The sequence below is a fragment of the Siniperca chuatsi genome, linkage group LG15 (genome assembly GCF_020085105.1).
Source record: "Siniperca chuatsi isolate FFG_IHB_CAS linkage group LG15, ASM2008510v1, whole genome shotgun sequence".
Classification (NCBI taxonomy): domain Eukaryota; kingdom Metazoa; phylum Chordata; class Actinopteri; order Centrarchiformes; family Sinipercidae; genus Siniperca; species Siniperca chuatsi.
The window spans coordinates 17827114-17843236 of record NC_058056.1 but is presented as its reverse complement, the minus strand read 5'-3'; the positions used below and the strand labels follow the sequence as shown (position 1 = coordinate 17843236).

Sequence of the window (16123 nt, the reverse complement as noted above, 5' to 3'; positions counted from 1 at the left end):
TATTTCTCTGCATGAATAAATGTGAAGAAAGGCAGCTGGATATGTGCACCCTTTGTGACAGGAAATCTATATAGGACACATCTGTTGGGGAAATCCTCTCATATCTCTAATTAAGGAGGACTTTGGATTCAGGGAAGTCACGACATCCATACCCCGGAGTGAACTCTGACCTGGTTAGGTAGAAAAAGTTCTTTCTGATTTCAAGCTTTTGAATTTCACCTTTGACTGAGAGCACAGAAGGTTATTTGAAATCGGTATCACTAATCTCTTTTCTCTTCTTCTTGTATTTGAGTGTGTCAGAGGAATTGTCAGGAGAAACGAAGATGTGTACTGTCAAGATATGTCATCCCTACCTGAGATTTCACCCCTAGATGCCCCACTCTTATGTACTTTTTTTTAATCTCTGCAGTGTTCAGTATATTCCAGGAGGTATTTGATGATTAAGTGCCGTATTTGACCTTCACGCTATCTCCTCTTTCCCTTTAACGTGCTTCAGCTTCAGTTAGTGATTTCCTACATTTCCCAGAATTCCATATGACAACCCCAGAGAATGTGCAATTGTGTGCACCCAGCTGTTGGGCCTATATGTCTAGGAAAAGAAAACAACAGTGACAGTGATATTAAGAGCAAGGCAATGGGTTTTTCCAGTTAAGAAAAACAATCCTGGTCTATTGAGGAAAAAGATTCTGAGCAACTGACCATAAACTGAATTTTTTCTGCAACTCCGCTGTCACTGCTAGAAATATCTCATTGTCCATGACTAGTTATCTCAGAGAATACAAACCATTGGCCCAGGACTTCAAGGTACACGGTTTTTAGTATTGTTAGATGAGAACTTGCTTTACCGATTATTCATTATTATTATCACTGTATTTTGGTGATTTACATACTGTGTATTTTGAACTACATATTTCATATTTTGAATTTTAGATTTTTAACAATTTAACACTACATTACCTGTAGTTGTTGCTGTTTACCCTGGTGGAGGGATATGCCGTAAGTGAGAAGAGAGTACTTTTGTAGTGGTCATTAAACTGGACCAAGTTGCACTGAGGAAGCTGTCCCCGTGCTTTTACTTTTACCCACAACCTGAAATTTGTTGAAATGCTCTAACTAGTTAGGGTGGAATTTTACGCTAAAAGGAATAGTTTGACATTTTGGGAAATACTCTTACTCACTTTTTTTCCAGAGAGTTAGATGAGCAGATTGATATCACTCTCATGTTTGTCCGGTAAGCATGCCAGTTAGCTTAGCTCAGCATAAAGACTGGAAACAGGGGGAAACAGCTAGCATCGTCTTGGCAAAAAAGTGAATAAGCATATTTTCCAAAATGTTTAACTATTCTTTCAGTAATTTAGCAAAGAATTATCAACTTCCTTTATAAAATGTATGTACATGAAAAAGCTTAAAACAACAGCAAATGGATAAAATAGCATTTGAATAACATTTAGTACCCTGCTACCCAAATTGGCAGATTATGTAACACTGTTATGTTTAATACATTTTGGTGCTGTTTTTTATTTGTTTGAGTCATGTTGAAAAAAAAGTGAGAGAGAGAGAGAGAGAGACTGATCACTTGAAACAGCTGAGAGGCCTCAGAAGTACTGCAGAGGTGAACATCAGAAACTGATCCTGGATCAGCTCTCTTCTCTCAGCCATGAAAGCACATTACATTGGATCCATGTTTATGTTTTGGTGTTTTTTAAGCAATAAATTATCTGTAGGTAGTGTTTAAAAAGAATACAAATGCTATCAAATTCTTGTTTAGATTCTTACTCTCGACACGCTGTTCTGATTTAATTACAGCAAAACTTGTTATTGACAAAAACAGATTACACATTTGAACCTTTTCCCAGTCGAGTTGAATTATTTTCACATTGGGTGTGATCATGCGTGAAGGGTAGTGTTTGTAATGAAATAATCTGTATTCTGTTGATATGATTATTGGGGGGGAAATGCCAGTGAGTTTGTGTCCTACTGGAAACTATGTTTTGCAATGTGGCATTAAATTTTAATGTGCGCTGCTGCCACAGGTTGAATTGCCTTTGAATAACAACAGAAGCAGCCTGACGTTGCCAGCCATGAGTATGTCTTGTTGATTTGGTGGGGCTTGTGTGCTAGATGGATTAATCGCCCGCACAGCTTTTCTGTGAAACCATCAAAACGATGTCAGCTCAGCTAGATAGAAATGGAACGTCTGCACGGACAATCTGCTGGGTTGAATCATCCATCTGCGATGCACCACAATCTCAAGCACATTGTTCACCAAGCATCTTTCAGCTTCAAAAGAGGGAATGATTTCGAAGGCTGTGCTGGCTGGCTCTTGGATCCAGGTGAAACAATAGCTTGAAGCAGGCTTCTAAGCATGTGTGAATTTAAGCAGCTGGGGTTCCTTAAACAACACTGTGGGTTTTTTTGGTTCATTGCCTAATCCATTGTATTTAAAGAAAAAATGGAGCCAAGCTGTTTTTAGTCAAATTTTTTTCTTCTCCAACAGGATTATTCCAGTATGTTACCAGTCACAGAGCACTCTTAATGGAGTGGGAAATTATTCTGACACATATATGACCTAAAAGATACAAACCCAAAGGAGATGGAATAAAAATAAATTTGTTTAGGGCGATTTGGTGTCTTTGTCCTGCTAGCTTTGTGCTCAAACCGTTTTTCTCCATCCTTCAGATTGACTTGCAGCCAGACGGAGAAATATGTCTTGCAGGATGTAACGCTGTAGACTCTTTATGGCTTGGTTTCTTCCTCCTTCTTCTTCTTCTGTTGTAATCTCACACAGCTGTCAGACACAGGAGAATATAGATTTTCAGAGATTTCAGTGCTATTGACTGAACAGTTGTGCTAAATGTTTTTTTTATCTCAGAATTCATGATGCTGAAAGAGTCTTTCAAATATGATGTAAATGATTTAACGAATGCAGCGAATGTGCACCGACACTGTTGCATAAAACTGAATTTATTACCATTGATCTCCATCCCTGTACACCAAGACAACAATGAAATCAGTTTCAAGATGTATTTATTTAATGTTTTTTAATCAAACTGCAGGCTGAAAAAACTTTTAACCCTTCCACTTGTCACCCACAAGAGATTATTCAATGAGTTTAAATAGATTTAGCACACACATAAATAAAACATAAGAATAAGTTTAGATTACATAGCTTTAGGAAAGATAAGTAAACAATAAGAATAACATCAAACTTTCACATCAAATATGAATACATTCGTGAGACCTGTCCATGTGCTTACTAGGCTTTCATTTTCCTTATTCTGTCCAACAAGCAGGAGCACCTAACCCAAGACAAAAAATGGCTGACTTTATTAACTAAGCCATGTAGTAGAAATCCAGTCCCATTATGAATGCAGAGGAGTGGATCAGGATGCATTTGCGTTTTCCTGCAAGCTTCTTCCACTCTCCTGGATGTTTGACAGGTGGCCTTATAAAGATACTCTCACCGGTTTATGTTTTCCTTTCCTTCACCTCTCTACTGGTGAGGTTGAGACACTTTGATCTCAGGCACTTTCTGAAATAATGAGGTTGTTGACTGACGAACACAAACGTAATAGTTTACACATAATGTAGCCTGTTGTCTATAGCCTTACATTCTCTACATACTGTACATCGTTAGGCCTTTTCTCATCCCTTATAGCTTCTTTTTTTTAAAGGAATAGTTTGACATTTTGTAAAAATATGCTTATTTGCTTTCTTGCTAAGAGTTAGATGAGAAGATCAATATCACTACAATATCTGTTCGTTAAATATGAAGCTGCAGCGAGGTGACGATTAGCTTAGTATAAAGACTGGAAACAGGGGAATAGCATTTGTACAAAATGTACCTACCAGCGCCTCTAAAGCCCACTAAAATTGACAGGTTATGCTTTTACAAGGGGTTATGTGCCGGACAAGCAGTAGAGACTCCTATCGTATTTCCCAAAATGTTGAACTATTCCTTTAAATGCAATTTAATTAAATTAATCTGTAACTCAAAGGTAAATGAGAAAATTGTTACAGGTAAATAATTTTGCAGGCCTCTTGTACACAAATTAATGAAAAACAGAATGTTAATTTCAGTTTATGTCACATGACTCAAACTGATTCAATTTGTACAAGCTGAAACATACTGGCCCAGATTCTGATCAACCTATAAATACAGAAAGTATTTTTGACACACTTTCTACTCATGTTTTGCCATCAAGTACAAAAATGTTGCCTTATTTCCAGTTCTGGGTCAAATAAAATGTATCCTATGAACCAGTGTAAGATTTGTAGGACAAATGACACAGTGTAAGTTCAGTCAATCAAAGAAAAAACTACCAAAAGTTACTAAATTCCTGTGATCATGTAAATTTCACAAGATTCACAGTATTGTCCAGTGTGGGAAAACCCACACCTGTCTTTCACTACAGAAAAGGATAAAAACTGAGTTGGCCCAGGTCTGGAAATAACTCAAATTCCACATTTTAAGTCACAATTTAAGAACATAAAACTTTTGCATGTTGTTTAAGACAAAAGCAGGGTTCTTATATAAAATTACCCAATAAATGGCCTTTCATAAAGAAAAACAATATGACATTGGCATTAGATTACAAGTATATACAATAAGTGAAACCTTTCACAAAGTGGTAATAACCTGATAATTTTATACATCATGGAAATAGCCATTTCCTCATGTTTTAAGGCATACAGTCATTATGCACAATTGATTCAGTTTTGAATCAATTATGTATAAACTCAGATCAATTCTGAAAAATTCAGTCTATCCTAAGCTCTCAAGCTCAGTTATTCTATGTACACCTACGGGTGGACAAGTTACAGTGTGATCATGGCGCATGTATCTGTTTGTAAATGTGCATGTCGGTATACTCCTGCAGGCTGAAATGTATAGTAGAACTCAATGTCAGCCTAAGTTGCTGCATCTGGCCGAAGCCAATAAGTAAAACATCTCCTCAGTCTCCAGAGCTGAAAAAGCTAAAATCATTTTCTCACAAATGGATGCATCTTATTTCAGTGTTGATGACCCTGAAGTGATGCATCAAAATCTTGAATAATAAATGATAATCAAGCCATCTTGTACTAATCTATCTGATCTTCAGCCATTTTATGTCAAGTGCACACATTTACGGATAGCATTTCAGCACTTCAAACTGACTTAATGCCATTTAAAACCATTTGTTTCAGTAAATGCACATTTAACAGCTTAGAATTGTGTGAATGTAACCTACCTTCAGTCGATATAGTCTCCAAGGAAATAAAACACCATTCAAAGTCAGTTTTTACAGAAAACAGTGAGAAATACAGTATAAATTCTTTAATATGTCTGTTTAAATCTTATATAAATGGATGTACGTTGTGTTTTACTGAGAGAATCTGAGAAAAAATAATAAACATCAATGCAGATACCTGTGTTTCTGTACATCTTCATCTTTTATCCCATGTCAGCAAATCAGATCATTTCCATAGTTCAGTTAATAAGATCTGAAAAATTATTTCCAAAAGTTTCCACGCTCTCTGCAGTCTTTCATTTCCCTGTGTTGGTAAAAGCTGCCTCCTTTGAACATCTCTCGTTAGCTTCATGCATTTATGTACAAGTCAAAAGTGACCAGGTATTCTGGATAATTCTACCTGTAAAGGGGAGAGGAACAAGCCAGTTTCCCTTAATCTTAGTTGTTTGAAGTGATGCAGGATGGATGCCATATGGCGATCACATAGTCTTAGATCCAGTTCACCACCGGGGAAGTTCAGCCTCTTCCTCACCCCTCCCATCTTCATTTCCAAATCAGTCGACACACTGTAGCTGCAATGGCTCTGATCTGGCCGCTGGTGAAGTGCAACGAGAGTTCGAGACCTACAAGGTGGTGTAGATGTAGACAAAGATGATGACTACCAAGTTGAGAATGGTCCCAATGATGCCCAACATGGCCAAGATGCTCTCCTCCTTACTTTCCTTGTCTTGGATTCCCTTTTCCTCATCACTGTGGAGAGTGTTTACCATTTTCCCTGGAAAAGTCTGCAGTTTTCGTCTCAGACCAATCTGGAGCGAGCAGATAAGAAGAAAAGACAAACACAATCCATGTGTTAGTTACTGCAACTGGTTAATTTTTCTTTTGAAGATGGTCTTTGCACAGTGTATGGTGGACCACGATAATGGCAATAAAACAAAAATAAAAGTTATCTGTTGGTGAGGCAAGTAATTAACAAAGTGCTATTTTGTCTTCTTTGATTACCATGCTAATATGTGTTTTAAGAAAATACTGTGAAAGTTAAATGGATGGAAAGTTGCCTAGCAATACCAATTTACTGTGTTTTAGTTCATCCATAAATACAATAAAACGTTGGAAACTTTTTCTGGTCCCGGGAACAGATTAACAGATTTTATGAGTCAGTGCTTCTACTGTTTTTGTGTGAAAGACAGAACAAATGCTTCAGAAGGAAGTTAATGTGTTGTAATTCTATGTCCTATTTTGTTAAACATCTCGATTTGTATGTAAAATTGTGCTACTTGTAGAATAGTTACAGGTCACATCAATCTAAAATGTTTGGCTGATAAACACCTTTGGACAGACTGAGGATCGGCAGAGGTGTCCCATAACCACCATAAACACACACACACACACACAGTAGACCTCAAACTGTAAATGTGTGGGGCCTAATATATTGCTGCTCTCTGCATGTTGCACCAAGTTTCCTATAAGCTTCTGTAAAGGTATGTTTTATTCAAGGATATGGGAAAGATTTTCCATCAAAAGTAAATTACTTTCCTCTGTTCCTTCAATAAAATATAGTCATCTCCTCAGTTTAAATGCGGTAAAAGGGGAGTCAGTGAACGCACGAGATATAGAATCTGGTGTTGAACAGCTTAAACTGTCTCATTAATGTGAAATGAAGAATAAAACTACTGGATGAAGGCTTTCGGCAAATTGTACTTTTTTTTGTTTGTTTTTTTACTACAGTTGGGAGACTAAACTATGAAAAGCACTTGGGTGGTTGAATAACTCAGACAGGTAGTATACCTTCCCCAACTTTTGTTTTTCTCTTAGAAATGGTTATTGTTACATTGATATTTATTCAAAAATGTCTAGTGAGGTGTTGTTCAACCCCTGTGACACAAATAATATAGGTTTAACACTTATATGAATGCTAGCATACCATACTTTATCTATTTTTCAGGTATTATGAATATGTTATAAAGGAAGATGTAAGCAGTATACGCTGGATTTTCACTTTACATAAAATACTGTCATGTAAACATGGCTGTTTTGTTAATTTCGGTTTATTCTTATTGCGGTAACACTTTCCACACATGAAGTGAACTTCTGGTTATAACAGAATTAAATGAATGATTGCAACCATGATAACAGTGAACTTCTTAAAAACAGACCAACTCTCCTCTTGATTGACATGCTGGAAATCAGCGGAATAGCTTTGGCAGCTCTCTGGGGGCCCGGTGAGTGAAAAAAGACAGCAGAAATTCCTGCACCAGACTCTACTTAGCTGTGGTATTTCTTCAACTGTGGGACTTTTCAGGAGTGTGTGTGTATTGATTTGTGTAGCCCAGGGTGGAGAATTAGAAACTAGCTGTATGTTTTCAGCCCGCAGGCGCAGCAGCTTGTGCAAGTTGGCATCCAAACACCTCTCAGGAGAACAGTGCTCCTTGCGGGTCAATGGGTTTTATATGCCGACTAGCAACAGTAAAGCATGTAAGCTAATGCAGACTAAAAATAAACCTTCTAACAGGGAACTGTTCCTCTTAGATGCAAGTTAAACTACACTTTTCTGACTTCCTGCAAGAGTTTGCAAAAAGACATTACCTGAAGTACTACCTGGGTACACATCGTGCCTTTTAGGCTGATGTACTTTATGAGAAAGGAACTGAATAATAAAAACAATCTGAGCTATCTTTTAATACTCAGTCAGATGCTATTCTGACAAAGTCAAAAGATATTCAGCATTTATTTACCTTGGCATCTCTATTGCTTTCTGTTTACACTGTGCTCTCTGTGCTGAATTCACATGAGGAGGTATCATCCATCAGAAAAGTGTATCCAAAAAATGTGACGTTGTCACTCACATGATCACAAATTCAAGTATAAAACATGCCTTCCTAAACATTTCTTTTTCCTGATGATGAATCTAACCTCACACCGTTGTTTACAGTAATTAACCTTTGCAAAGCCCACATTGTTCAGGCTCATTTGCAGGCGTCCTTTGCAGTAATTGAAATTTATGTAACCTTTTGAAGGAGCTCTGCCAAAGTGGAGATTTTTATGTCACCAGTGCAACTCTTTCCCCTTTTTCTTCAACTTCCTGATTGTGTTCTCGGACAGTTTGGCAGAGGAAAAAGGTCTTGGCAGAAATCATCACCTACTAGGAATTGGTTACAGTACATCACAGTCTAGGTGTTGCCTTGTGTAGATGGATTACGAAGAGGGAGAATCTGAAGTAGATGAAACTGGATGCAACTGATGCAACTTGTGTTGATCACAATAATCTTAATAACTTCAACACAAGGTGCTGGAGTAGAAATGTTTTTGATGTGTGTTGTTGTTTAGAAATGATTTTATGAGTCAAACCTAGGAATCATTGAAAATTCAAGTCAATTATAAAGCACCACCATCAAGCAATGGCTTTTGTGTTTATCTATTACCTATAGGTTTATATAAAAGGCCTTTCGTACTGTAAAAGTCAAAGGCATTTTGTTCAGACCTGTTTATAAGGTTGGGAGCATCAAAGTGATTGTCCTTTCTGAAAGGCTAACATCCCACACGGTGAATGATAGCAGTGTCCAATCGACATGAATTGTGTTCTTGACGTACATAAAAACCCCATGAGGTTCTGTTTCTGTGTTAAAGCGCGCCCTCCTCCTCTGATCTGTAACATTGGGCTTTGATTGCCTCTCCTGGGGAGGACTATAAACAGGGCTTCCCTCAACCTGAATGGAGATCTTTGTATGGCACACTGGATGTCATGCATGAAGACGCCTGCTTGCTGCTGATATAAACAAGTGCTCAGCAAAAAAAACATAGGGGGAAAAATGTGCCCGAGGATGTTGAGGGAGATGGAGGAGGATGAGGAGGACGAGGAGGAGCAGTGGTGGAAAGTACATTTACTCAAGTACTGTACTTAAGTACAATTTTGAGGTACTTGTACTTTCCATTTTATGCTACGTTATACTTCTCCTTTCACAAAAAACAAAGACTAGAGAACTTTTTTTTCTTCTTTCCTCTCCCATTAATCATCTCACATCCCCTCAGATTTATCTTGTGAATGTGTAGGTTGGCAACCACTGGACTCACTATCTAACTGTAGGTATATAATGTAGTTAAAACTAGCTCCACCTCGACCAGCTACAACAGTAAAAGGCTACTTAAACATTGACGCATCAGTGTTAATGATTTAATAATGTCATATATAATAATATAATTGTCACAGGGGACATTTTACTGCAAAACAAGTACATTTTACTGAAAATACTTTTACTTAAGTAGGATTTTAAAAGTTGAACTTTTACCTGTAATGGAGAACATTTACATCAATGTATTGGTACTTTTAAAGGATCTGAATACTTCTTCCACAACTGAGGAAGAGAAGGGATGGTGGTGGTGAAGGAGGATCCAGGCTCTGCCAAAACCTTGGTGCTGAGGAAACAGCTTTACCACAGAGTACAGCTGTGCGTCACACAGCAAACCTTCTGGATGCCTTCCAGCACCGCCTCATCCAATGTCTTCAGTGTTCAACAGAGAGCGTTCTGTTTCAAGTGGCAGCCAGTGCTGGCATACTGCAATGTGCCATAATCATTACCCACCCATAATGACTCCCTGTGTCTGTTTAACACTCAGGCTGGGCAGTGTGTGGCAGGGATCAGAGCTGTCATAGTCCAGGACAAGATAGAAATTAACTGAAATATACTGACATAGCATGGCTTAAACATATCAAATGAAAGGATTATTAATCCAGTCAAGATACAGTTCACAGTCTCCACTTCTCCACCTCTTATTGATTAGACATTTGAGTATGTGCTATTCTAAGGTACAGAGGGTTTAGTTATCTCAGTATTGATTCCTCTTATCACTCAAGAGCTCATTTCCAACGATTCCAACACTTTTACGCCTTAACTTTTCCCTCTGTGATTAATCATTAGCAGGTTTGTCGCTGTCAGGGCCACTCAGGATTCAAATATGATACATGTAGCATCTCTGGATCAACAATTTCTCATTCAAAATGAAAAGGTCTCTCAAAACGCAAGCTCAGACCTGGCTCTTCACTTGTACAGCAACAGCCAGAAGCGTATTTGTATAAAAAAGAGCAGACAACGAGAGAGAGGGAGAAAAGGGGGCGATGACATACCTGGGACAACAAATCCGGACACTCCTGCTACACCTAACAGAAGCTAACATCCTCAGATCAGATCAGTGGAGAGTAAAACCTTTTGCCACTTGAATAATCCTGAGCATGTCAAATAACTCCAGATGCTAACAGAGTCTGACAGGCAGAGTCGCTTTTGGCATTGTTATAAAATGGAATTAAAGCAAGCAGCTCCCGACCCCTCCCGAGTGTGTATGTACACACACACACACACACACACACACACACACAGGTTGACGCCCATCACATGCTGACACAGACACACACATTCAGAGCATCACATACAGGAAGATATATTGTCTAGCAACAATGCCATGCAGAGAAATCAAAAAAGAAGAAGAGTTTTAAAATCATGAGATTTCATAGTTTTTAGTGAAATGAGATGAGATGCTGAGTTGGACCCTTTTTCCATAATCTGTACTCACTGTTCTGTGAGTGAGAGGAAAGTGACAGATCTATTTTGGATCATGGAACTTTTTTGTTATTGATCAAAAAAATCCTGCTAAAGACCCAACAGAAAAGTTCAGACATTCAGGAAGTCACAGCTTAAAGTGGCGGACAGAAGGGTTGCATATTATTACAAAAAATAAAGCAGTCCAGTGTATAATTTCCATAGTAGGATAGTGTAGTAAGTCATTCCAAAAACAGGTTCATAAAAGCGTTGTTTTGAATTCACTTTAACTTCATTACACTTTATAAAACAACTGGTTGATTCACAAATGAATTGTTTCATGTACAAAAAACTAAAGAGAGCCTTTCATTTAAGATTGTCCTGCTGTTACGTAAGAAGCATTTATACTAGTTAACAACATGCATGAGGAGCAACTCCCAGAGGGCCATGTGGATGTGTGTGTTCTGGACAAATAACCTCCACAGCTAATAGTATCTATCAGAGTAAAGCAGAAAAGACAAAAAGGCAAAAAGGATCATGGTCTGATTTTAAGGTAACATTCATGGAGTCTCTGCTACCTTAATCAATGATTCATACAAAGAAAACTGAGCCAGGAAATATCACACATTTATAAAGAATACATTATGATGCATGATAAATTCATAGCTACATCCTGTCATGACATTTAAAATGGTGAAAAATGTATGAAGTATTGGTTGACAGCTGCTCTGCATGTGATGATGAGTTTAATGGAAAAGCTCTGGATGTGGGATGACAGTGGTACTTTAAAGACCTACCTTGCAAAGCATCAGGAATAACACAGCATTGGACATGCTGAAGGGGGACACCTTTCCTTAGTGCACAGACATCCCTGGCAACTAAGGTGAAAGTCGACCCCTCTCATCCTTTGGCTGTGGAGAGGCACAGGATCCAGAGAGGGATGGCTCGTCTTCCAGGCGGTCCAATTTTAGGGCTCTCGTTGGATGTCGTACCCTGCAGCGCTCCAGCGTCTCCTCCCCGAATTTCATCTCACTAGTGGCCAAGTTCTAGCTGCCTTCACTTTTTCCTCCTCAGCCTTTTTGAAAGCTGAAACTGTGCTGCCCACCTCCTCTCGACTCGTCCTCCTCCTTCTCTGTCTGTTTTGTTTGCCTCCCCACCTCTGCTTCTCTCTCCTCCTCCTCTTCTTCTTCTTCTTCTTCTTCTTGTCAGTGTGGAAGGATGATGTCAAGTTGAAGATTGGAGTCAGTTGATGGGCAGATGGGGGTGGGAGGGTAACACAGCAGTTTCATGTGTACATTTCCATCCTCCTTTGTCTTTATTCTGCAAAGCTTACAAAAAAAGATTTTAGTCTTATCTCTCCTGCCAAGACTATCAACCCTTATTAAAGGCTCATCCCCTCTATCAAACTTTTATACTGCTCAGCAATGTAAAACATGTTTTTCTGATGTCTTGGCTTTTAAATATTTTATACTGAAATAAAAAAGGAAAAAAGGCACCCCTGTTGAAGTGGCTTCCCCTGCTTGCTCTACATGATGTGTAACCTAACATACCTTTTCTTGCACTCCAGTGGCTGAGTGTGTATCCCTAACTAACTGAGCAGAGCATGAACACTGGACGGCTGTAAGAGGGAGACAGAGAGAGGGGGAGAGAGAGAGAGAGAGAGAGGAACCCGTCGCCTCACACTGACACCGTTGTGGTTGCATTTGCTCCACAGGCAAGAGGTATCCCCTGCTCCCTCTCTCCCGCGCATGCTAATGCAGCCACGGTTGCCTGGCAACCGACTCAGGGGAGTCACACAGAGCCTGACGACAAGAAGCATTTGTGACAGAGGCCGTGATGAGGGGCTAGGGTCTCCTCTGGTATATTTTTGTGAGTATTTTTTATGTGTATGTGTTTATATGTCTATGTAACTATATATATATATATATATATATATATATATATATGAGTGTCTTCATGTAAAATATGCCAAGACGCCCAGCTGTCCGTCAGTGTGTGTGTGTGTGTGTGTGTGTGTGTGAGCATGTGTATTTCTGTGCTTGTGTTTATACAAATTATGCACACTCCTGTCAAAGTTGTACAACCGCCAGTTAATGGGAGTGTGTGTGTGCAAGAGAGAGTGAGTAGGTGTGCGTTTGAAACGTGTATTCTTGCATAAGGTATAAGTGTGTGTGTGTGTGTGTGTGTGTGTGTGTGTGTGTGTGTGTGTGTGTGTGTGCGTGTGTAAAAAAGCTTGGCAGACACTAAACGAATTAAAGGCCTGGTCACACCAGCATTTAAAATGGCAAAATTTTGCAGGGAATTAATTTAATTCCAGGTCAGTTAGCAAGCCTGCTAACGATCAATTAGCAAGCTTAGCACGGAGAGCTTTATTTTCCCTCTCCAATAACTTTATTGAACAAAATGGTGTACAATGATGAACAAAATGTCCATAAGAGAACAGTAAAGAGAAAATAGAGTGAACCTTAGAGCACTAATGTGACCAGCTAGAGCTAGCCTGGCTGGCTAGCAAGTTGGCCAGCTACAGCAGTTTAGCAACTGGGAGTGAAGTCACCAAGCTTCTAGAACCAAATATTTAGTGAAGATGCACGTTTGCTGTACCACTTTCAAGTGTGACCAGGCATTAAAGGACCAGTGTGTATATTCAGTGGCATCTAGCGCCTGGTGAGGTTGCAGATTGCAACCATTTGAATACCCCTCGCCTCACCCTCCCCTTCCATGCATGTAGGAGAAACTATGGTGGCCGCGAAACTCGCGAAAAAGGCGAAAGCCCTATCTAGAGCCAGTGTTTGGTTTGACTGTTCTGGGCTACTGTAGAAACATGCCAGTGCAATATGGTGACCTCTGTGGAAGGGGACCCGCTCCCTTATAAACTATAGTGCGCTTGTTTTAAAATGATTAGAGTAGTATTTTACATGGCTGTTGACTGTGCTGTGATACAACTGAACTTCATTGCAGAACAGATAGACTATAGGTTATTGTCTGCATCTTCACAGCCATCTGCGGCTCCATTTTTTTTCTTGCTTTCCATTCATATCAGAATTGTGCAAAGTAGTACCAACTTTTTTTGTCAATATTGTTGAGGATTCTGTCGTCTTGTTTGAATAAACTTTATTGGAAATGTCAAAGGACAAAAATGAATGGGCGTACCATATTTACATTCAGTGAGCACCCACGTTGTGACCAGTCAATTGATCCGTATATTTTGGCTATGCAGAAAGGCCGATTAAAACACATATACAACAGTAATAAATATGTACAGTTATACAGTGTCAGCCTAGTTTAAGGTGCAAGTGTGTGTGTGAGAGCTGAATGGCCATCAGTCGGCAAGACTGTGTGTATGTGTGGAGAAAGAAGGATACTTCACAAGTCATGTGTTTTCATGCATAAGGTGAGAACATGTGTGTGTGTTCCACCTTTTTACATTCTTTTCACAAACACACTGCATTTCCTCATCATGTACATTCACAGTGCAGATTTTCCTTATCTCGCCCTCAGACATGCGACATATCAGTGTTAGTGACCGTAGCGGTAATGGATACACTGATCAAACGTGAATATCCTCCGGGACATATACTGTGCAATCTGACACCAGGACGAACCCTCCCAGAGTCAACCGTTCCATCCCGTCCTATCCCGTCCTCTCCCTCCAATCCTGTTTTCTCTCTTCACCTCAGCCAGAGGGAAGGACACAAGCTTTCAGTGTTTGAACTGCGAGCAAAAAGACTTATCTCTCTGTCTTTTAGAAGAAGTGACTCACCCAGGCCGTGCCACCGATTTCTCATTTAAAGAAAAGAGTAGTTTCACTACTTGAATATTTATAGTTATTCATCAATTCACATTTGGGCCTTTGGCTTTCTACAAGGGATATATCGTTCCAGTAAAGAGGACAGAATAAATGCTGAGTAGTAATATGTTTTGTTACGACTTTTGGGGCCACAGCTTGCTTGTGTTTTCATTACCATGGACAGTGAAGATGTTTTTAGCTTCCTGGATTTCTTTCAGCATTTTCCATTTCACTGATTCTTGAAGAAATTGAAAATATTAGTAAGTAAAGTAGTAGTGATAAGGTTTATATTTCAGCAATGCTGGTAAAATTCAGAATCAGGTTGTGAAATTAAATAAAACAGTTTGGAAATAGATTTACCTTTGAACAATATTTCATTATGTGGATGGATTTGGCTGCTAATGGGAATGTTTAGAATGTGAAACAGCTGCCAACAAATTAGTTTAGGCTTGATGTTGCTTTACACATGAAATGACCTGGAATGGACAGCAATAAAAATGGAAATGTAAAGGAAACATTCCTTCCAAACTGAAACCACCGGTCTGCATAATTTTATTGCCGACTTTCTGCCCTTTCTGCCTCAAGATTAACTAACTTGGACTGTTGCTGCCTGCACAGGCATTTATAACAATTAATCAGGGTGTCCATCGAATTTGTTCTTGTTCCTGCAACCAAATCACGGAGTGTTTTTTCTACTGCATGGTGATCATCCTTTGGCTCACATCAATTTCCATTCAAACAAGCTAACATCACTCTCAGCACAGGCTCAGGCACTTGTATACTCATCTAAATTGTTATTAAGCAATGTGTGTCTTTACTCTTTATACTAAACACAGAGTGAGCTGAGCTGAGCTTTATCCTACACTCAACTTGAATGTCCCTTTTTTAAAGCTGCACTAATCAATATTCTTATGTTAACAATGGATCAACTATGTGAAATGTGAAAGGGGTCATTTGTAGTGGTGAACCCCAAGAGAATTATCACTTTGGAGCTGTACTCCATAGCTCTACGAAGCATTTTGGCATCTTTTCACTAATTGTTTTGGTTCTACAACCTGTAACTTTACTGTTATATTCTAGTGTCATGTCTTTCAACAACATTGTCTCCAGCAGGAGCAGGCAGCTGTCCTCAACAAAAAAGCTCTGATAAAGTGACTGTACGCCACCTACCCAGCACCAAACGGCAAACAAAATTTGCAACTAGCTGGTGGAGCACTTAGCAGCTAAAGAGCCAGATATTTTCCCAAGGAGTTGGTGGAGACCAAAAGAGAGATAAAAGGAATTGTCAGGTGGCCAGAAACACAACTCCAAATGAATTCTAATGTTGCTCTGTGCCTTCTGGATGTGTAAATGTGTAACTTTTGTCAAAAGTTAGCCAAAACAACGATAGGTTTACAGTTTGCTTTGCTGCTCCCAAATGGCAAAAAATTAATTAATTCAGGTTTAAACTCATAAACATGAATTGGTTTCAATGTTATAGCAGAAAAAACACACCTAGAAATGAAATTGGCAGAGGGTATTACAGAAATATCTCTAATGTAAAGTAAGCTGAAAAGAGCGCTGAGCAGGTGTCC

General features: G+C 39.1%; 1 long non-coding RNA gene across 3 annotated transcripts; it reads right to left on the bottom strand.

Moving 5' to 3' along the window:
- Positions 1–3010: 3010 nt before the first annotated feature.
- Positions 3011–12454, bottom strand: LOC122862125. Of its 3 annotated transcripts, none has more exons than XR_006374638.1 (3): positions 12313–12454; positions 11560–12090; positions 3011–6040 (listed from the first exon to the last, which is right to left on the bottom strand). It is a non-coding gene; the product is annotated as an uncharacterized LOC122862125 (long non-coding RNA). The 3 variants fall into 3 exon arrangements; XR_006374639.1 differs by having other exon boundaries at positions 11560–12082; positions 12313–12390; XR_006374637.1 differs by having other exon boundaries at positions 11560–12437.
- Positions 12455–16123: the final 3669 nt, after the last annotated feature.